This window comes from Danio rerio, chromosome 6, assembly GCF_049306965.1.
Source record: "Danio rerio strain Tuebingen ecotype United States chromosome 6, GRCz12tu, whole genome shotgun sequence".
NCBI classification, from domain to species: Eukaryota; Metazoa; Chordata; class Actinopteri; order Cypriniformes; family Danionidae; genus Danio; species Danio rerio.
This window is the reverse complement of record NC_133181.1, coordinates 46,819,081-46,843,107: the sequence shown is the minus strand read 5'-3', so window position 1 is coordinate 46,843,107 and position 24,027 is coordinate 46,819,081. Positions and strand designations below refer to the sequence as shown.

Genomic DNA, 24,027 nt, shown 5'->3' with positions numbered 1-24,027 from the left:
ATGACTTTCCTATGGCACGAACATTTTAACATATAGACCACATTACGAGTAGAGCAGGTAATGCATGTTTTTATTTGAATATTTTTACTTGTTGCTGGATTGAAAGATTCCTTACATTTTACTAAATTCTGACACAATTTCTGCATAGAAAACAGTCTTGTATACAAGTGGATTTCTTGCTATATCTGAGTTAATCCTCAAATTTAAATACTCTTCTCCCACAAATGATATTTTTTAAAAGGGAAAACCCTTTAAGTGTATATGCAGTAAGTTCAGCCACCAAAACAACTGTCCACACTTTTACTGCATGTTTATATTAATTTTTTTTTTTTATTAAATGTCAAAAGAGAGTTTGTACTGGCCCAAGCTGTTAGTGAATCTGCCCCAAAATGCTGTTTTTCTCTTTGCCTTTGAGTTTGTGTTGCTCCCGGTTGCCTCATGAGGAGTTTCGGTGTTTGCAGACTCACAAACAAACTCACAGATTCTGATTGTTGGTACCGGGAGCAGTGCAGTAGCTTTTGGGAAAGTGAACGCTAATAGGAGGAAGAGGTGTTTGGGTATTTGGCGGCCTGTCATCTCCTGAGGGCAGCGTTACACACTAGATGATTCACACACACACTCTGTAGGTCCAGATGGACTCAGAGGGGGTTTATGAGAACGAAATCTGAGAGAGATTTAGAGGCAGTGGTGTGGGTAGAGATGAGAAAGGAAAAAATAAACTCTACGTGGAGAGAAAGCTGTGAATAATATTGTTGAGAGAAATGGTTCGAGAAAGGAAGGATATCACAGACTGCTTTGTTTGCTAGTGCGCTTAAAACAGCATTTGCTCTGGTTATGCTGGGCATCCATGCTGCTTTTTAAGTTTTCAATCCTCAAAAAATGAAGACTTATGGAAACACTGCATCCATTTTTAGGTTGAAAACTCTGGGGTTCAGTGCAATAAACAAAACATTGACTTAGCTACATTTACACTCCAGGTCTACTGAATTATTGCATGTATTGCAATCTTCTGAATTATTGCACTTGACTGGATGTAATGTGTTTCACTTATTATTTGAATATATAATTGACGTCAAAATTATTTGCCCTCCTGTGAATTAGTTTATTTTTTCTTCCTTTTCAAATATTTCCCAAATTATGTTTTATCAGAGCAAGGAATTTTTCACAGTATTTTCTACATTTTTTTTTTCTGGGGAAAGTTGTACTTATTTTATTTCAGCTAAAATAGAAGCAGTTTTTACATTTTGAAACCATTTTAAGGAAAATAATATTAGCCCCCTTGAGCAATATATACTGTATTTATTTATTTTTAAATCTACAGAACAAACAATTGGTATGTTATATGATTTGTCTAATTACCATAACTTGCCTCATTAATCTAGTTAAACCTTTAAATTGGACTTTAATACTAGTTTAATACTGAATCGTTGTATCTTAATAAATATCTAGTAAATTATGATGTTCTGTCATCATGAGAATTGCAGGTTAAATCAGATATTTTCCAACAGACGTGGGCATTAAACATACTTATTTGAGCTTTGAAAAGGCTTTCAGTGGCTTTGTTGTAGTTTTTGTCTTTATATTGGAGTTTATTTATTTTTCTACCCCCCCCCCTTCTATTTATTATTATTTTCTATCTGTTTGTTTATTTTTGTGAATGTAAACATTTTAAGTAAATGTTATTTGTATACTATGTTGATTAAAAAAACACAGTTAAAAAATCAGTTATTGGAAATTAGGTTTTAAGACTACTGTGTTTAGAATTGTGTTAAAGTTCTTCCCTCTGTTAATCAGAAATTGAAAAAATAATAGAGGAGGGCTAATAACTGACTTCAACTGTAATTATGCTAATTTCAGATAGTTATGTTGTTCCCTTTTAAATACTGGTAAAAATGAATCATTTGCTGCCATCTTAAACATTTTTTTAATGAAGTTAATTTAATTCTAGATATATGATGTTTGTAACACAATTATGATTTGTGTTTTACGTATTGTGTATATTGTTTAATTATTGCATATAAATTTTGTACTATTATATGTTATTATTATTATTATTATTATTATTATTATCTGATTTTGACTTGTTCTATTCTCAATACAAGAAATATTTAAAGAATTTGCTAATTTATTTACAGTATTTATTTTTGTAATAGTTCCCTTCTCTTCCGACATGCACTGTCAGTCATGCATTGTGTCTTTTATATTAGACGATGGTTGTTTTTACTTTTAAAATGTCATGTCAAAACAAAAAAGCAATAGTGTAAACGCAGCCCCAGAGACAGGTCAGGTAAAGAAATAATATAAATATGAGAGCAGGCAGTAACAGAGACGTCCTGAGGGGTGATGTGTGTGTTGTGATGAGTTCAGGGAAGATTTATGAGATGCTGTTGAATGTAGCAGGTAAATAGTAGACCTCCTCCACCTGCTCTCTCTCTCTTTCCGTCTTTTTGTGTCTGGGGATTTGCTCTCTTGTTGAAACTGTTTATACAGATTCTCAGTTTGCCATAAACTCCTAGACACTGACAACTTTCCACTCTCTTCACATTTGTTCACATGCATTTTGCACATTTTACTCCCCTTTCTCACCCTCCTTCACACTTTTGACATATTCATACCCATGAGTCACCTTGGTTGGAAGGGACTTTACCATAAGTTTTATTTTTATTATAAAACAGTCTGTCTTTGTTTGTTTCTTTGTGTGTGTGTGTGTGTGTGTGTGTGTGTGTGTGTGTGTGTGTGTGTGTGTGTGTGTGTGTGTGTGTGTGTGTGTGTGTGTGTGTGTGTGTGTGTGTGTGTGTGTGTGTTAGGGCACAAAATATCATTTTAGCATTGATCATTTGCAATAGGCTCATCGCTATATATCCAATGTTGTCTGCATTATAATTCATCATTTATGTGATTGAGGCCTGTGACTGTATGAGGATTTTAAAAGCATTTTGCATAAGGAATTGTACCATTAGTAATTATATATATTTTTTCAATTATTCTGTACCTGAATAATGTTAAACTCAGAAAATTATAAAACACTGTGTATTTCAATTGTTTGTATCCATGCTTTTAATTGTTTATTAGATTTTATGCAGATGTACATGCCTACAGAATCTTTTCAATCAATCTGAAATGATAAGATATTCAAGTCTGGTGTAATTGTATTCAAATGGCAAAATAAATTGCAGACTAATGTTTTTTTTAAGAAAATTATTCTGTTCCTCAAGGTGGCATTTATTAAATGTAAAAAAAAAAAAAGTTAATTGATTAAATATTTATTAAAATGTTTTTTTACTGCTTTCTTGTTGTATGTTGTTTCAAATGAAATTATTACTCCATTCATTATTGCTTTTAATAATATAACCATTAATAATAATATTATCATTAATAATAATAATAATAATAATAATAATAATAATAATAATAATAATAATAATATTAGAGTGACTTCTGAAGTATCATGTGACTGTGGACTGGAGTAATTAGGCTGAAAATTTATCTTTAATAACTAAAATAAATTATAATAACTCAATAATAATATTTAATAAGTAAACTAAATAATTAAGTTATAAACTACTTTTGAACAGTTATTTTATAGTGCAATAAGATTGTACAATTTTTACTGTATTTTGCTGAAACAGATGCAGCCTTGGTGTGCAGGATTAAGCTTTTTGAAAACATTTAAAAATCTTACTGACCCCAACTTTTGACTTGTGGTGTAAATACAAACGAATTGTCCGGCATATTTAGAACAATAATCATTGTTTTAAAATATGTTTATTACAATCAGTACCAAAATAGTGACTGTCAGATTTTTATATTTCAGGAAGCTTTCTTTTAAATTACTAGATTTTACGCATTTGTCATAAAGAATTGTTTAATCATAAAATAATCACTTAGTTTAAAATGTCTATTATATTAAATAATAAAGTAATCTACTCGTATGCTACCTAGAAATTACATCTAATATTGAGAACTATATATATATATATATATATATATATATATATATACTGTATTCATATATATATAGTTTGACATTCAAATGCATTTGTATTAGCTTCCCAATGTTGAATATTCTATTGCACTGCTGCTATAGTGTTCATCTTGTCGCCTATAGGGGGAGCTACACCTTCAAAAATAATTTGTTGTCTGCAACGTGTAACTATCTAACCTAAACACTCTGGAATTGTTTATTGATTTATAATTAGATGATTGAATCTATAGCAGTATTAAGAACACTATGCTCATTCATCATCTTTGCATTAACTAATTGTATCTAAAGTGTTTATAAGATTTTTGTTTGGTGTTGTAGAAAGACACATTTAACATTTAAGTCTGTCTGAGAACAAAAGACAAAGTAGAGGGAAAACTATGCATTAAACAACAGGTCACTGATTAGATTTGTGACAAAATCCTGAGTAAATCTCTGTTGTTTGGTTGCACTGAATCTCTTTTTTTTTAACATGCTTTGGTTGGCTGATGGCTGAACCTGCCATTCTGCCTAACCTGCATTTACAGTGAAGCCTTCATGATAATCACATTACAGAACAACAAAAGACCCTCTACACTTGAGTTCTGTCTCTCTCTCTCTCCATATACACAACCACATTACGGCTGCTCAGATGGAGTCATTTAGAACAACCACAGCAATAGCAGGCAGCCTTTCCTTTAGTTCAATTAGGAGCTACATGTTCTTTAGTTTGACTGAGGATTTTCGTGCCATTTCACTGGTTTAGCTTACATTTCAGTTTGAGTGTACATTACATTGATATGAACAATAAATAGTTTATTTATTTTAGCATGTATTTGGCTGAATTTATACTGCATGTTTCAATTTACTCCATTTCCGATATCTTTTTCTCCCATGAGGCACAGATCGGATATGGCCCATGTACATGTAAGCAGAAAAACATCACATGGATTCCGATTTACTCGAATCAGATTCAGGCCTTGTTCATATGTGGAAATTGATCTGATATGCATCGCATCTGTGTTCTCGTGCCTGCTGTGTAAAAAGGGAGATCGGATTTCACCTGTCAATGTCAGTCATGCATCATTAAAAACCAAAGTGAATGACGTCAACTCTGACACTTTCATTTCAGAACAGACTTCAGTAGAATCCCAAACCTTAATTCTCTTACACAAGGACTAAAAAGGCTTTTATATCGCCATGCAGCACAGGTATTTAAGCATGTTAACGAGAGAAAGAGAGAGAGAGAGAGAGAGAGAGAGAGAGAGAGAGCTAATAAACTAATATAAAACTATTGCTTACATTACATTGGACATTGCATTAAGATGCCTACTGATTTGAAAAGGCCTAGATTAAAAGAAGATGGCCAAATGAGAACTTTTCTGTCATAAACTATAGTAAAACAACTTGTCAAAAAGAATTTGAAAAAAAAATTAAACCCTGCGAACAGAATTTTCAGCTGTCAGTCAGCGCCCGCTCTTTTTTTCCTGGTCATTGCGTTTTTGTCATGTGCTGTGTAAGGCCCCGCATAAACTCTGCCAGTTAAATGTGACCCAATTCCGAACAGATCAGATCTGATTTATGACCATGTAAGCACAAAAAAATGCATGCGTCTAGATATTCAAAGAACTGTTTCAGGCCTCCTTCATATGTGGAAATAAATCAGACATAAATCGGATGTGACAATGCGACTATCATGTAAACAGGCAGATCGGATTTATTGAGGCATTCAGTTTTTGTTCGTCATTAGACTTGCGACAATGTGGTACTTCTCCATGGTTTAAATGACGTAGAAGGAGGAGTGTGTGTGTGCTCATTCTAAAATTTCTAACCGACAGCTCCTCGTTAAAGCCTATTACAATTTGCTCCCACCAGACCCGAGAATTCTCTCGTACCCACAGATTCCTCTGAATGGTGAAGGACACTATATGTAAACCATAAGTGCAAGCTGCGATGACGGCCCTACTTCCTCCACCTCAAAATCATTTTAAAGTTGGGCGAACTGTGCATATTTTGCAGAACTAAAAGCAAGACAATTTCTTCCATCGTGGCTAGTGTGACGCAGATAATAGAACCCACCTTTACGCATGCACAACGTCGTAAATTGTATGGCAAGTGCAAACATATGAATCAGATATTGGTCAAAATTAAAAGAACGTGTTAACGGGCAGGCAAGAAAATCTGATTTAGGCAACAAATCGGAATTGGGCATCAAGACCTGACAGTGTAAACGTGGCCGCAGACAATTGGATACAAGTCACTTTTAAAAGATGATTTAAGCAGTTCATCAGAAAAAATCGGACATAGTCACAAAATCAGAATTGACCATAAATATTTGCAGTGTAAATGCAGCCATGATTTGTTTACTACCTAACAGTGAAGTAACATAGCACTGCATCCTGGTTGGCGTTTTTATTTCTGTTGTTCTACAGACCATTTTGATAGGGTTCGCCAGTTTCATGCAGATAATATCATGATGATAATTATCTCTGTTATTTATCCAATAGATACATTTCAATCCAATACAAAAAGTTTCCTTCTAGCTATTTATTATGTACATTTTTAAATATTGGATTTAAAAATGCTTGATGGAATGTTTGAGATGTGCATACGTTTTGAATATGTGCATGAAAAACTAGAGAAGGGTAAACTTTTTATCTGATGAGAAAAAATGTGCAAAAACTATGCTGAAAACACATTTACTGAATCAATTCCATCATGTGCGTCAAAGAAAGTCATGCAATTTAGCTCTAACTGAACATGTGATAACAGAAATAGGCACAATATGATGGCATTATTGGGCAAACCATTGGACTAACCACATTGTAAAACATCTGAAAAATAAGTTCCAGTATGTGCATAAAAAAGTCATGCCATTTGGTTTTAATAGATCATGTGATAACAAAAATGAACACAATATGATGGCATTATTGGATAAACAAGCAGACTGCCCACATTGTAAAATATCTGAAATGTCGGTTCTGTGGCTGCGCTTTCAAGAAGCGTCTCTAAAAGCTTCAGCACATTCATTGTGCTTCGTCTTCTATTGCAGCAAATTCCGATTTTCTTTTATTATATTCACTGGCAGTTTATCAGGAAGTGACGTCTTCTTAACTTGTTGGATGTAAAGAGTGCTTTATTGTTCCAGTTTTGCTCAAAAATCTAATTCGCATCTTTGGATGTAAACAAAGCTATTGTGTTTGTCTTACGTAATGTGAATGTATTTAGCATCATGATTTGACGTTTTTATTCATGGCGCATCACATTTTTAACACAGGCACATTGGGAAAATGTGCCCAGCGTAACATATTTGAGAAAAGTCAAATATGTGCTCGTTGGTACATATGGCTGCATTATGTGTGTAAAACGAACACTACGGGATGGTACCGCTGGCAATTATTTTCGTATGGATAGCTTTTTTAGAGTGACTGGTTTGCTTCATTGCAAAAAGATGTTGGGTCCCACACAATTGATTTGTGATGCGACATTTATTCATTCATTCAGTCCCTTTATTAATCTGGGGTCGCCACATCGGAATGAACTGAAAATCCAGCATATGTTTTACACAGCGGATACTCTTCCAGCTGCCACCCAGTACTGGGAAACATCCATACACACTCATTCACACTCATACACTGCGAACAATTTAGTTTATTCAATTCACCTATAGCACACGTCTTTGGACTGTGAGGGAAACCAGAGCAATCTGAGGAAAACCCAAGTAGAAAACAAAAGTAGTTTAAACAAACAGCAAGCGTTATTTTTTGAGTGTTGGTATCCACCACAAATGGCACCAGACTTAAGCCGCCTTTCCACTGCACACAATATTCAGACAAGACTGTCGGAATATGCGCCCTTTTGGCAGTCGCACAGGATTTTCAGTTTTGTCATGCACTATGGGAGAGAAGCTAATTCGCGCGGTGTCCGAAATAAAGGAGTGCAAAAGCAAGAGCCTTTATCCTCAGAGCATTCATCATAGTTAAATGAATGAATAAATGAAGGAACACTAAAAATATTGGAGGGAATGTGGTGACAACATAAATTTTTTTTTTTTTTTTTAATTATTGCTCGTTTATGAATAGAACTGGAATACATCACATCCGGTCGACCTGTCGTATATGGTTGAGTCACAGGAGTTCAAATATTTCAACGGATCCGCAGCTCAAATCGGATCTGAATTGTCCGCATACGGAGATGAATGGAACTCCACGCAGCTCCCAGACTACTCTCCATTGGAAATGAACGACTTCCGGTCTGTTGTTTGTTGATTGTCATGTGCTGTGGAAAGGCAGCTTTAGGATGAGGAGTGGACAGGGGTTCCAGTCTCGAGTCGGTTTCAGAAACCAGCTAAAACGAAACCCATAAAAGCAGTGTGAGATCACAGTAAAGCACTTAAGTCATGATGGCTTTTTGATTGTTGTTTGCTTTTGAAAACTCTGTCGTTTGGATTTACTGAAGGGGTGACAGGGTCAGTCAATATCAAACTGATATATTATGCACAATGACAAGCCAACCTGCTTCGCTCATGGACGCATGAGATTTCTAGAAATGTTCACAGTGGCCTCTGGTGGATTTATGAGAAATGGCACAAAACTTGTCCCAGTAACATTTGGTGCCCTCTAGTGGATTTGTGAAAACAAAAACTAAAAGACAAACGGAGTACATATTTGTCAGTTCTCAAAAATTTAGCACTGGGCACATATCCGCCTGGGTAACAAATGTCATATTTGAACATTGTATCAAGGCCTCGAACTCAGAGACCTTGTAGCTGGCTACGGGCCTGTTGGTGAGGTCAGTCTCGTCTCTGAAGTTCTCTCGTATTGTGCATTTGTAGATCTGTGTGTGTGTGTGTGTGTGTGTGTGTGTGTGTGTGTGTGTGTGTGTGTGTGTGTGTGTGTGTGTGTGTGAGTGTGTGTGTGTGTGTGTGTGAGTGTGTGTGTGTGTGTGTGTGTGTGTGTGTGTGTGTGTGTGTGTGTGTGTGTGTGTGTGTGTGTGTGTGTGTGGAGATCAACGCTCACCTGTTTGACTCATTAGAGTGCTGGTGTTTGGTGAGCTGTGAAGAAACATCAAAGAGCAGTTCTGCGTAATGAATCTCCATCATGCCCCAGACACTAATACTACTGAACATAACAATACTCTTCCTTCCCCACTGAGGGAGAACCAGAAAAAATAAAACAAAGAAAGTGAGAGGCGGTGAGGGAGTTTGATGTAGCAAGGTGAATTAGGCGTTTGTGAACACACTATATCTTTTCTGTGTCAATAGTTACTTGTTCATGGCTGCAGTAATTAGAACTAATGGATAGTAATAAGCTGTCTGTCTGTCTGTCTGCCTGCCTGCCTGCCTGCCTATCTATCTATCTATCTATCTATCTATCTATCTATCTATCTATCTATCTATCTATCTATCTATCCATCCATCCATCCATCCATCCATCCATCCATCCATCCATCCATCCATCCATCCATCCATCCATCCATCCATCCATCCATCCATCCATCCATCCATCCATCCATCTTTTATATTTATTTATTTATTTTTTATATTAATTTATATTTCCATCCTAGGTGTTAAATGGTTCTATATATTTTTAAAATTTAGATAAACTTGTTCTTTTCTGAAATTGATATTTTTTGCTTTTTTTATAAATTAAACATTAACTAAAAAAGAGATGATGTCCTAGCAGAAAATTATCCCTTACATTTTTGGGACCAATTATGAATAAAACACCTGTAAAAATAATTGCGAATAATTGCACAGTTCATTGGGTCTTAGTTTCACAGGCTTGTCCTGAAATATACGTGTTAACAGACCTTGGCTTTGCTTGGTTTATTCCAGCACACTACATTCTGAGTTAAAGGATCGCTTCATTTATACAGCTTTAATTCTTAAACGCAGCCTGGAGCTAAATATACATGTTGGAGCCAATTTGATTAGGGTAATTTAGCATGAGTTATAAACAATTTAAGTATAGAGCTTCATGTAAAATATGTCATAAACCAATTATTGCATTAGCCTCATTTTGTTGCATGTGCTGTTATCCTCCAGTCTATTTAGGAACTACAGATTGGCTGCCAAGTGTGTGCCTTTTTTATAAAGGGTGGCTGTTTTAAAGAGTCACGACTGAGACATTTCTCTTATGAAAGATCATACTTGACCATTTAGAAACTGGAGAAAACTAGCTAAAGTCTTAGGGTCGATCAAACCGAACACGCTTTTTACATTGAGAGGCTTTTGACCACCTTCCTCGTGTTTTTGCTGTTGCATGCTCTTCTCTCGCAGCTGAAAAAAGTAAACTCTGAGCAAAAATGTTACATCAGTCGCGTCTTTTTCATTCTCCAATCAAATGAAAGCAGAGGCGGGGTTTCTGTTGAGGTAACAGCAGTTTTTGTGTTGTCAAAACAACAACCAAGACTTTTAAAGATGGAGGAGAGACTAGTGGTCGCTGTTTCAAGTTATCCAGAGCAGTATGAATTTACAAATCTTGACTATCACTATATCATTAAATATTACAATTATAACAATTTCTACAGCAACACTCGTGCACAATACGCTGCTGATTCAGTCATCGTAACTGAATGTAATTTAATGTAACATTATTTATTAATTCATTCTTTTCCCTTCAGCTATACCACAGCGGAATGAACCGGCAACTATTCCAGCATATTACAGTACTCCCAGCCGCAATCCAGTACTGGGAAACACCCATACACTCTCACATTCACTACGGCCAATTTAGTTCATCCAAGTCACCTATAGCGCATTTTATTGATCTGTGGGGGAAACCCAAACACCTAGAGGAAACCCACACGAGGAGAACATGCAAACTTCACACAGAAATGCCAACTGGTTGTGCCGAGACTCAAACCAGCGACCTTCTTGCTGTGAGGTGGCAGTGCCAACCACTGAGCCACTGTGTTGCCTCATATTATATTATATTTTATTATAATGTATCATATTTTATTATATTATTCATCATTCATTTTTCTTCTGCTTAATGCATTATTTATCAGTGCCCTCCGTCCCTCCCATGGTTCCACCTCTGCTCCACCTCCCTCCTGGTCTGTAGTTTGGGCTCTGCCACGGTCCAGCTTGAGCAGATCGCTGGTATATACACTGATCGCTAACAGACTTCAAATCCACTATTTCATGGACTACACGATCCAGTCATTCATCACACACACTTACAGTAGTTCCTAATCCTGACTGATTGCATACACACAGCCAGAGGATTATCAGGGACTGTTTACATAGACTATTTAAGCAGCACAGACAAACACACTGTTGCTGAGTCCTGTTTACTGCACTTGAGACATTACGACGCGTTTCCTTTGTCTTGCTTTGCCGTGTTTGCACCTTCGCCTTGTTTGTCTGTTTACTCCTGTCTGCTGCCAGCCTTCTGAACATTTGCTTGCTTATTTGACTACTACTGTGGATTGCCTGTTTACATCTGCTCACTCCTGGTTTGACCATTGCTTTCCTAACTACAGTATATTCTGTTTAATAAACATGCATTTGGATCCACACTTCTGTTGTCAGTGTCACTTCACGTTACAACTATATATTATTTGTCATTCATTTTTCTTCAGCTTAATGCATTATTTTTCAGTGGTCACCACAGCAGAATGAACTGCCAACTATTCCGGCATACGTTTTATGTAGTGGATGCCTTTCCATCCGCAACCGTAGTGGAAATATTATATTATATTATATTATATTATATTATATTATATTATATTATATTATATTATATTATATTATATTATATTATATTATATTATATTATATTATATTAGTTTTGTGTCAATTTACTGTTTTTCCTGTATATTTTTGCCTAAATTGGACATTTACTTTATGCAGTGCAGTGGGTAAAATGCCTGTGAAATAAACATTATGAAACATTGCACAGCTTTAATTCATAAATTCACCCCTGGAGCTAAATAGACATAGTGGAGCCAATTTGATTTGGGCAATTTAGCATGAGTTATGAACAATTTAAGTATAGAGCTTCATGTAAAATACACTGATTATTGTATAAGGCTCATTTTGCTGTGCTTCTCCAGTCTATCTGAGAGCCATGGATCAGCTGCCAAGTGTATACTTTATTTTTTAAAAGCCGGCTGTTTTAAAAGGCCACGACTGAGGACCTTTTCTCTCTGCCCCATCACACATCCACACACACACTCTCAGATATAACACAAGCCCTGAAGCCCCACGGGGTCCCGGTGTCAGCGTTTGAATGGCGGGTACAAAGTTAGAATTCATTGTTATGGTTTCTGGGAGAAAGATGCAGAACGGCCACTGTCACTCACCCGTTACGGTGACAATGAAGGAGCTCCTCCTGCCCTCGTCCCTTTGTGTCCATATTGAATTATGGCACTGGTTCTCTTTGTGTGTTCTGGCAATAGTAATTGAAAACATGTGACAGAAAAAGCAGTCAGAAGAGAGAGGATATGCCTCACTGACTGTGACTCCATTAGAGAAGGCAAAGTCAGAGAGAGAAGATGTGATTAATATTACAGAGAGGCTAGTAATGTGTGTTTGGTGCTGTCCTGACCTGGAAGTGTTTGATGGCTTATGAGGGAAAAATTTGCTAAAATTTTCTTCACTACTTCTAACATAAAATTTTGTTATTAAAAATTAGAAATGCATCGAAATGTAAATTCTAGGCTGAACCTGAAAAGTTTCAGATGCACTTGGCCAAAAAACAAAAATGCTTTGTTATAATTAGTTATTATTTTCTTAAATATACTGTACATGAACAGGAATATCCACAGTGCCGAATATTGAGCTGTTTCAAACTTTCACTGTGCCATGCACACTACTGGCGCGCTCTGCTGCTCTTGTGCTTTCATTGTTGCAGTAAAAAACTGCTCTTAATTGCCACAAGCCATTGTAATGAATGTGTTTCATAGCAAAGTACTTTCTACATCTGGTGTAAAAGCTGTTTCAGTGATGAAGAGAGAGTGAAATCAACACTGTCAACATTTATTTTCTGCTAAAACCGAAAATGCAGTTTTTGAGCTTTTGCCAGCAGAAAATTCAGTGCATCCCTATTAAAATACTTTTCATGTTTTTGTATATTATCCTGTTCTCTTTTTAGTTTTTCTTAAGTTAATTTTAGCTTAATACATTACAAAAGTCATGTCCAAATTGATATCACACAACTTATACAGTTTAACAACATTTTCACTTCTGAGAACAATATTTTCTGTTTTACTGCTAGGGATGTCCATTTAAATGTATGATTGACGAAAATAGCGCTTTTCATTATTAAAATAATGTGTTATAATTATTAATGCTTTTTATTATTATAACTTTTTTTTCTGATGGATCGTTCAAGACAACTATCATTTTTCTTGTATGACTTTTTGATTTGTGCAAAATGTAGTGATGTTTAATAAACAAATTTCGGGACGAGCACGTTCAGTCTTTGACGAGGCTAATTCATCACACACACAATCATTCTATTATCCTATCAGCTCAAGAGCAAACCCCTATAAGTAATCAAACACGTCATACTTCTGTTTTCTTCTGACTTTAGCGTCCCTCCATCACCCCAACTCCACACTACTAAACCAAATACCTATTTAAATCTGATGGGGGAGCATTCAGGAGCCGGGCCAGACACTGCGCTTGGACCCTATCTCTCTTTATCCTGATAAGGGGAATAACACGACGTAGGGTGTCTTCCCGAGCTCAGAGCCCTCTCCCCGGACAGCACACCAAATATTCATATACTATTCAGTCAAATATCTGTGAGTGTGGACTCGTGAAATTAATTTTAATTACGTTATGCATCAAAATAAATCATGACTGAATTTCACCATTGCATCTGCGTTTCCATATCTATAATTCAGATTGTAGTCAATCTAGCCTGATCTCACAATCAGTTTAGTGGTTAATTGGTACAAATCAGGACAAGTTCAGTCGTACGAAAATGTTACATTTTTAAAAGGAGGCACCCAACCCCACACCTAAACCCATCATTAGGGGACAAGCAAATCGGACTAAATTGTTCAAAAATGATTATATGAATTCATATGAATTTACCCCTAAATCAAAAAGTTATGAATTGTTATGAATGAGATTGTGTTGGTCAATCTTGTAGAAAATGTCTGTCCTCTAAGTGTTTGGACATTTAACTACGTTACACTCTAATAGTTTCTCTTGTAATTCCTCAGACAGCATAAAAATAATTGCATCTAACTATAGGCTAAACGTATACCACTGTAGCAGGCATTATCATCATAACCATTTGGTTGATCTTTTGTCCATAGGTTATCAAAAAATATATATTAGTGTCAGGAACAGTTTAAGCTAAGAAATGGGCCCAATTTTGGTCGACCTTAAAGGGTTAACACATTCATTAGTAAGAATCAATCCACAAACACAGACAGTACAGAATACAGCTTTCATTTAGGCATTGAGCTATTTATGGACAGTATCTGTTAGCAACTTCGAAGCACAAATTGGTTGGGCAGGATGCTCATTTTTCTATTTGCAAAATACTCTCTCTCGTTTTTTTGCTCACTCACTCGTTCTTTTTCTTTCTTTGTCAGGCAGCCGATAGTTAAGACAGTCCCCCGTTCCCCTGCTTAATGGAGTCTGATGCCCTTCTAAGCCAAGCCATAGTATTGTATGCCGTAATGACAGCATTTGCCGAGTACTTCAGCACAAATGAAGTTTGAATTGGATGAAAATTATAGGACCTGGGGTCTTTTTAAAAGCCTCAGACAACCATTTCTCCCCCCATTTTCAGCCCGGGAAAGAGGGGCTACGTGAAAACCAGGGTAAAATTATCTTCAAACAAACAGGCAGCTCTGTGTGGGGACAACAGCTCTTAGGGAATTAGAGGCACGATAATAACCCTGGAGTAAGGGAACACAGCGGCGCTCGCTAATGGGCAAACTGGCTCTTTGTGGCTGGTGCTTCTGTCCTAAAGACATTTAAAAGGAACAACAAATACACTCAAAAGCTCCCAAATGACAGTATTGATTAGCATTTGTCGCTGTTCTTCTGCTTTTGAAAACGGTCGCCAAAGCTCTTTTACTATGCATCATTAGCATATTAATGCAGCTGTTTAATCTGAATATGTTTTAAACGAACATCTAGTGATGTTTCATGACTCATCTCACACACACACAAAAAAATGTAGCTTATTTAAACTACTTATTTCAAATAAGTTGAATCAGCAAAATTCTTGAGTATTTTTGAGGGGACAACTTAATTGTTTTAGGGTGCTTTCACACCTGTAGATCGATTGTTTTGTTTCGAAACAGGGATTAAAATTGTTCCAATGTTTATTTTTTGTTCTTGGTGTGATTTGCTTTCACACGGCTAAGTTTCTAAATGGACCAAACAGTTAAAACAAGTCACGTGCAAGTAAACTCTCCTCACGTTTATCAGTTTCAGGGCTTATTTTGTCAGCATACCATGGATTCCCCTCAGCTGTCATATGTCAATATGAGAATTTGAGAGAATTTATGACAATGAGAATCAGACATTATAAGTGAAAAGGTGCACTTTAGTTTTGAATTGTGACATCCACAGACATCGTCACCAAAAATAAATCATATAAAGCCTTAAATATAAGACGTTCTCATACTAAGTCTCATTTCAGGTGTCAAGGGTTGTACAAATCTCTCTATTTAATCAATTCGTCTGTTGCCCATTATTTTTTGTAACATTTGATTAGTTATTTTAAAATAGGAAAACAACATTTAATAACTTTGCTTTCATTATTAATTTTGAGCTTAAAAAACATCGGCTAGAATTACGCATTATAAGCTTACATTATGGAGAAACAACAGATGAACCGAGACTACAGTCAGATCAAGAAGCAGAGCAATGTTGATCTTTTTTTCGAGGTGTCAGTGCAGAAATGAATAAAACAATAGGCCTAATACAAAATGTAATAAGACTAACATATGGAATGAATATCCGATGGTAATTTCGGTCAATTTTCCGAATGGGTAAACAGCACTTGTTAATATTTCAGCATGCTTTTGTTTTCGTATTCGACTTGAAACGCATATTTACTAGTAGGAATGACATCATTCTCTACATATAGCCATTTATATGGCTATTACATGTCCATAATACACTGTGATAGACTCTGGTTCGTTAGTTTGTTGGATCGTATTGCTTTCTTACTACAATCGATCCATCCAGAGTTGGTTCTAAGACTGATAATTTTGTTTATTTTTTGTAATATTCTCTGACTGGTCCTGTTCAGATTTTGACAGGGATTTTTGTGTGTGTGTGATCTCAATGCTGGCTGTTTTTGATAATTAAACTAAGCTGAATGGCTTTTTTGGCTTATTTGTATGTAAAAGCTAATGAAAATTCTGTCTAAAGAGGACTTTTGACTGACATTCTAGGGTCTAAACTTCGACATGAAACACACATTTACCTATAGGAATGACATCATTCTCTTCATATAGCCATATATATGGCTATTACATAGTCATAACGCGCTGTTATATAGCCTAATTTGTTAGTTTGTTGGATTGTATTGCTTTCTCACTACAGTCGATTCACTTCAGAGTTCATTTTGAACTCAGAGTGCGATTGCTGGATTCACATATGCCAAGTGAACTGTGCTAACAGGGAAAACTCACCAACAAACGTCTAGCTAAAAGCACGTTTATGTTCAATCCAAATAAACCTGTAAAAACAATTAAGTTAACTTCATTGATTTGTGTTAGGACAACGTAAATTAATTGTGTGGAACCCAGCACTGAAATCACAATACTTTTTACAATGCATACATCAAGCAGAATGATTCATGCATGCACTTACGTCGTCAATATAAGATTGGCTAACCTTTTGGAAAACGAGACATTAAACGATGGCAGTTGTTACAAATGAATTTGTCGTGTGTGCTAAACTGATTAGGGACTGCAGTCTAAACCCCCAGATGGCGGCGTTTCAATGTGGAGCGGCAAATTCGAGGTGAAGATTTGATAAATTGCAATTTGATTGTTATCCGATTACACTTTGACATGTTATCCGATTTGTAATGACTCGCTAACAAGATTTGTATTGTCTGGAGTGGATGTGTCTGGAGACAAACGCACACAGGAAGTGCAGTAACACAAAGCGGGCCGACATTGTAATCACAGGAGCTATCTTGTGGCATACTGTAGGCATATCAATTTTTAAAAATGTAGGGCGGGATTAGATTTTGTTCACGAGGAACTCATTGGGTGATTGAATTGTTGTCATTTGCCAATTGTTGTGCTTTCATTTGAACGACAGGTTGCTGGAGGAGGATTATCAACCAGTGCACAGGTTGTCAGAGATGATGATGATGATGATGATGATGATGATGATGATGTAAGAGGGAACATAGATTAATGTTTACAGAGATACTTTTTTATTTAAAAAATGATGTGCAGAGATCAGATGTGCAGAGAAACAGTGCTATATTTTACTAAGTCATTTAGTGATGTTAAAAGCAGTAATCTAGCATAGATTTATTAATTATTTAGATTTGATTGGTGGGTTGGTTGGTTGGTTGGTTGGTTAATTTATTTGTTTGTTTGTAAACATGATGTCAAAGGCATATAAAGGTTATGCATTATCATAAGTATGGCTCAGCACCACCACATATAGGTTGCCTCATATAGGCAACATCTGGCAGTCATTTTATTTATTTATTTTAAATCCTATAAATAAGTAATCAGAGTAGAAATGTACAGGCCATGTCAGAGGTAATCCTAAAAGCCTGTAGTAGAGGACGTATCTACTAGAAATTCCCTGATCGGCTTGGGGCGCATGAATGCTTGGAAAACTAAACTGATTATTTTATTTTTTGTAATAGTCTGTGCCTGTTCAGATGTTGACAAAGATTTGTGTGTGTGTGTGTGACCTCAATGCTGTCCATTTTTTATATTTAAACTAAACTCAATGGCTTGTTCGCCATAAACTGCTTCATTCGAATGTCATAGAGTAAAAGCCTATGAAAATAGCGGATTCTGTCTAAAGAGGACCTTTGATTGACATTCTGGGGTCTAATTTTAAAAAAGAAAATCGCCTTTGTTTAATAATCACAGTTCATGCAAGTACAAATTTAAGATCAAACATACTGTAGCTGATGCTACCAAATGAAACGATTAAGTGCAAAACTGATCAAGAAGCAGCTGCGCTTTTGTAAAAGCACTTGATAAAACACGCTTCCAGCACATTAAGAGCCACAGGCTGAATATGAAATCTTTTAATATCCCGTCTAATAGTGGCGGTGACAAGCTTTGAGAATCAGCTCCGTAAAGGAATGTCATGGCATTTAGATAATGAACCGTAAATATTGTTTTATTAGGCTTGGGTTTGCGAGCGAGGAGGTTTTATTGTGGCAAAGGTTAGGCCCTGATTTTAATGCCCTTATTATAGTGGTTAATTTGGCTTTGTAGCGGCGAGGGCAGATGACTGTTTGCTGGATTCCAGCCAGAGCCCAAGACATATTAGATGTGCCAGTCAGAGGCTGAGAATGAACTTACCTCCGTTAAGTCCCTCCTCTGTCATCACCCCTGCCAATTTATTCACATCTAAATCCGTTTTTATCCTCTCAGCGTGGAGTCTGACAGCTTTTCACTATCAGTTGTTCATTTGCTACGAGTCCTCGACCCCATTTTAGGACTTTTTTCTGCCTTTGTCACCAGTGAAATCCGTCCAAATGGTTGGTGGTGTTGAATAGTTTCAGGTGTGGGATTTTGTGGCTGTGTTGTGAGATGTCTTGATGGCTTCTGAAGATAGTATTTGCTTTCTCTCGCTCTGTTTCTTTCTGTCTGTTTGTATTCTCTTTGTGAGAAGTTTGCAAACTGTTCACGAGTTGTTTAGCAAGCTAACATGAACACGATTTTGTCTAAATTGTTTAAGTTACTTGTGACAAAAGCTTCAACAGAAGTGTATTTAGTGATAAGTAAGTCAGTTATCAGTTTTGTGTAGTTTTTTAATGGAATACATAGTGTTATGTTTGTAGGCATATTATGGAAGCCACATATTGTTTTGCCACGGAATGAAACTAAAGATGTTTTTTGTAGGGATGATCTAATCAGGATTTTCGCAGCTAATACTGAGTACAGATTCCTTGTCATGGTGATCGGCCAATACTGAGTACCGATTCTGATTCTTCAAATGATGAAAGAAAAATTCAGCATGTTTTAATGAAGAAAATGTTTGGAGAATATTTTATCTGATGCATATTTGATGAATAAGAAGTTAAAATGCACACCTTTAATTGCATATTAGTTTAAATTTTTTTTACGTTTTTCATTTCATTAAAATGTTCAGCCAGGTTTTAGTGAACTTACAATATTGTCAAAAACACAGAACTTTCAATTGTTATATATGTAAAAAGGCCTAAATATATGCAAATATATTCTAATATTTTGCTCTCTAACTAGGACGTCTGGTTCCTCTGCATGTAAACTCGTAAAGGCTGATTTACACTTCTACATCAAGCGCACACATATGCTACGGCGCAGCCTATGTGTGGATGCATAGCCCTTGACCGTGGCCGTCGGCGACGCTGACCCACACCTCTCAAAAATGTAAACTACAAAAAAATGTAACTACATGTCTCAACGAGTAATTGAGCAAAAACTTTGGCGTTTATGTTTATTGAATCTTAGTATTTTTAATAAATACAACTCTAAGGACAACAGTTGATCAGGAGCTTCAGAATTATTTAGTTACTGCATTTATATGGAATTTATTCTTGCTCGAGGAAATGTCAAAGTAAAGCTGTTCAGGTTGTTTACTTGTCAAATGAGAAGCACTTTTTACAAAACAGATGTTTTATACACATAAATACTTGTGCATAAATGTTGATTGCTTACCTTTCTATGGACATGATGCGATTATAACTGCAAATCAATGATAGTGTGAAATAGCCCACTGTAATGTCTGCCATTATAAAATAAATAAATGCAACATATATGAATACAACAGCCTCTTACAATCTCCGATATGCCACCAATTACACAAAAACTACACACCGCATACATTTAGTTCTTATTTGGGTTCAAAACGTGATTCCGTCATTCATAGTTCATAATAGTCCAAAGGCTGATGATAATAGTTAAACATGGCAGTTTGTTCAACGTTTTAGGTTGCTGAAAAAATCATTTGCTCCTTTTTTTTTTTCCAGCTTCTCCTTTGTCTTTTTGTGCTTCACTCTCAGGTTTGTCCATTTCTGAAAGGATCGGGTGTCAGAAGCACTTCAATAATCATGCACACATTATTATCATCAACTCAAAAAGTTTGTTATTTCAAATATAGATGTGCACCTTTGTTTTCATTCTCCTGGCTTGTTGCACGAGCAAATGACGTATCTCTGCAAACCAATAGCGTTCAACTGCTCGTCTTGCTCCGCCTTTTGGTCCCCTTTTGATGTGCTAGGTACCCTTTGCAAAGGGTGCCCAAAAGTACCAAAGTAGTGCTCACTTTTAGGTACCTTTTGACAGTGGAAACAGACATAAGCGTAGTGAACCAAACCGTACCATACCACTCAGTGGAAACGGGCCCTTAGACTCCCCAGTGAACCATCAAATAGAGCTACTCAAACTGTCTTGTGAAACTGTATTCATATTGCAAGATTTGTGTTGGGAAACATGAAGGAATTGTGTGGAACCCAGCAGTGTCCTCATCATCTCGTGTCTGTCCATGCCGGCAGTGAGCTTTCCTCCCCCGTCGTGTCTAACAGTCTCTTGCTCTTTAAACTCTACCCTGCTATAAAAGTGTGATGAGCACCTTTGAACGGCTCTCTCTTCCTCGCAGAGCTTAAATGTCCGATCGTGAGAGTGATAGTGTGACATTTAGCCCATGTGGTACGTCAGAAATGTCGGGGCATGGCTTCATTAACTCCCAACCAAACCTAGCTGAACTCTTATCTCCAAGCAAAGGTGTAAAAAGAGCTTGCCCCAGCCGGGGGTTTCAGACTAGGAGACTTTTTGAGGAGATTGTTTTGAATCCATTATGTCAGGTTCAGACTACACTGTTAGTATCTACAGTTACAACTTACTGGCAGCAGTTTTCCAGCAACTTACTGTAAACCAACCACAACTAAAATACTGTATTTACATGTATCTTGCTGTATATCTAATAATACTCTATTAACATTAATGTATATCTTTACTGTAAATATATACAGTAATTTTCACAATGCAGCTTAAAAATACAGTAACATACTGTATAACTGTCCTACAGTAAAATACAATTTTATGTAATTAAAAAAATGCACGATAATTTCTGAAGTTTTAATCACGATACTGTATTACTACAATATTCAAATAATCTGAAAAGAAGGTTACTTTAACGTGTATTAAAAAAATGTTGTGTGTGTATTGCAATTTTGGTTTTTAAATTGTATCTTGTTTAGGGCAGCTTTTGGAACGCCAGCCAGCAAAGTGTTACAATAAACAATACGTGAAAATGCAAAGGTGAAAATTAATTTTTCAGCAGCAGAAACGGGCAGCATGGGATGAAGTTTGGCAATGTTTCGCAGATCAAATGTCTTGACTGTGTTCCTCAAATGTAAGATTGGCATTGAAACTCTAAAGCAGAGCCATCCAAAATATTTCCAACTTTAGCCTAATAGAGCTGCTTATTGGCCATCGCCAGTGATTTATTAGGGTTTTATAGTTCTCAATGCAGTATGAATATATCAATTGTCACTTTTTTAGTGTGATGTTACAACATATTACTTTACATTTATTGGTCGTTGTTGAAGTTTGCATGCTAAGATGCGTATGCAGCTATACATTTATGGTATATCTGTTTTTAAGATAATTTAGTTCAATCTATAATTTATTGGCTGAATTAAATAATTATCCATTTTCTTAGGAATTTATTGAATATTTTTATCTGAAACGTGCTGGACATACAGTATACGTAAAGCAATAAACATAAGGCAAGCACATCAACCTGTGCACATCATGCATCATTTTTATTAGTGTCAAATGAATTAGTGGCAACGTTTCCATCCACCTATTTTTATGCACATTTTGGGTATGTGCAAAAGAAAAGGCTTGTTGGAACCGCCAAGATGTGCATAAGTTTTGAAAATGCACATAAAAAACCATATACGCATAACGGAGTATAGGATCAACTTTTTATTTAAAAAAAAAAAGATAAACTACGATTGAAACACTTTTACTTAACAAATTCCAGTATGCGCATTAAAAAAGGTCATGTGGTTTTGTTGTAAGAGATCATATGATGATAAAAATGTGTGTGAATGAACAAACCAGCAGGCTGAGCACATTGTAAAACATCTGAAATGTTGTTTTGGTCATTCAAAAACGTCTTAAGCATCGCAGTATTAGTGTTTCAGTATTAGTGTTATATTATTAATGACCTCCAGAATCAAGAGTGTTTGTGCTAATCGTCTCACGCCTTGAAAGACCATTGCGTGTTCACTGCTTGATTGCTTTCTGAGGCACAAGTCATTTATTAAATGAAGAAAAGATTCACACAGCTTCTCTTATCGCAGCAAATTTCGTTTTTACTGTTGATATTGGGCAGCAGATAATCAGAAAGTAGCGTTTTTTCCGCTTTGACTAGTTGGATAGAAACGTTGCTTTATTTACACATCTTTTATGCAATAATCCAGTTTTGCGCATAAAGTTAAATTTGCATTTTGGGATGGAAACATAGTTATATTGATGTAATCATTTGTATATACATTTCACACACACACACACACACTACTTTTTGTTTTGTTCATTCATTTATTCATTCATTCATTTTCTTTTCAGCTTTGTCCTTTTATTAATCTGGGGTCGCCACACAAACCGCCAACTTATCCAGCATATTTTTATGCAGCGGATGCCCTTCCATCTGCAACCCATCTCCGGGAAACATACACACACACTTTTTCACATTCATACACTATGGACAATTTAGCCTACACTATTCACCTGTACCGCATGTCTTTGGACTGTGGGAGAACCGGAGCACTCAGAGGAACGCAGGGAGAACATGCAAAGTCCACACAGAAACGCCAACTGACCCAGCCGAGGCTCGAACCAGCGACCTTCTTGCTGTGAGGCAACAGCACTACCTATTGGCCACTGCTTTGCCCTATTTGTTTTGTTATAAAACATTTATATGCATATGTTTTGTTTTATAGGGCTGTCGCTATAGCATATTTCTGATTAAAGTAATATAACATGCAATGCTTTTTAAATCTGTGTAAGAATGCAATTTACGTCAGTGTAACATTTTTTGTGTGGAACATGCATTGTTTAAGATTGATTACAGACACCATTTTCAACTAAAAACTGAACTTTTTTTTTTTTTTAATGTGTTTTGGATATTCATTTACACAACAACAACATTAAGCAATGGCTGAGCTGCAGGAGCATAGTGCTTCTTTATAGAGTTTCATAACCAACAGCATGCATGAGATGCCTAATACTGCCGTTTTAGTTGTTTTCATTAATCCATTAACAAGAATTATTCTGGCAATGCAAAACTTGTCAAATGTGCAAAGGAAAACACTTTAGCACGTTGTTGTTATGTAATGATACAACAAAAAGTTACTGGTGCTTATTTTGCTATTATTAATACTATTATCATTATTTAACTTTTGTAGGATGTGATGCATCAGGGAGGGTAAACTGGTTAGCTCAAGAAATTATTTATCTTCATACACTGCAAATTTTAGATTGTAGATTTAACTACCTTAGAGTTAAATTTAACACTTTCTCAGAGTTTATATGGGAACCACTGGAAAAGTGTTGAAATAACACTTTTGAAAGAGTTAACGTCATCAACACTCAGAAAGTGTTAATTACCAAACTCTTATAGTGTAAAATATTAACACCACAAAGGATTATCTGAACTCCAGTCAGTGTTATGTTTTAACACTCTTAGGTAAATTTTTCAACACTTTACCAGTGTTATTTTGATGGTGTTAACATAGTCAACACTCCGAGAGTGTTAGTTTGCAAACTCTTATAGTGTAACATATTAACACCAAAAATGATCATATGAACACCACTCAGTGTTTTGTGTTAACACTCTTAGGTTAAATTTTCAACACTTCACCAGTGTTCATTTG

The 24,027-nt window shown here is 36.0% G+C and overlaps 1 protein-coding gene across 4 annotated transcripts in view; it reads left to right on the top strand.

Moving 5' to 3' along the window:
• Positions 1 to 24,027, top strand: part of pdzrn3b (PDZ domain containing RING finger 3b) — a 157,683-nt gene that overhangs the window by 81,887 nt on the left and 51,769 nt on the right.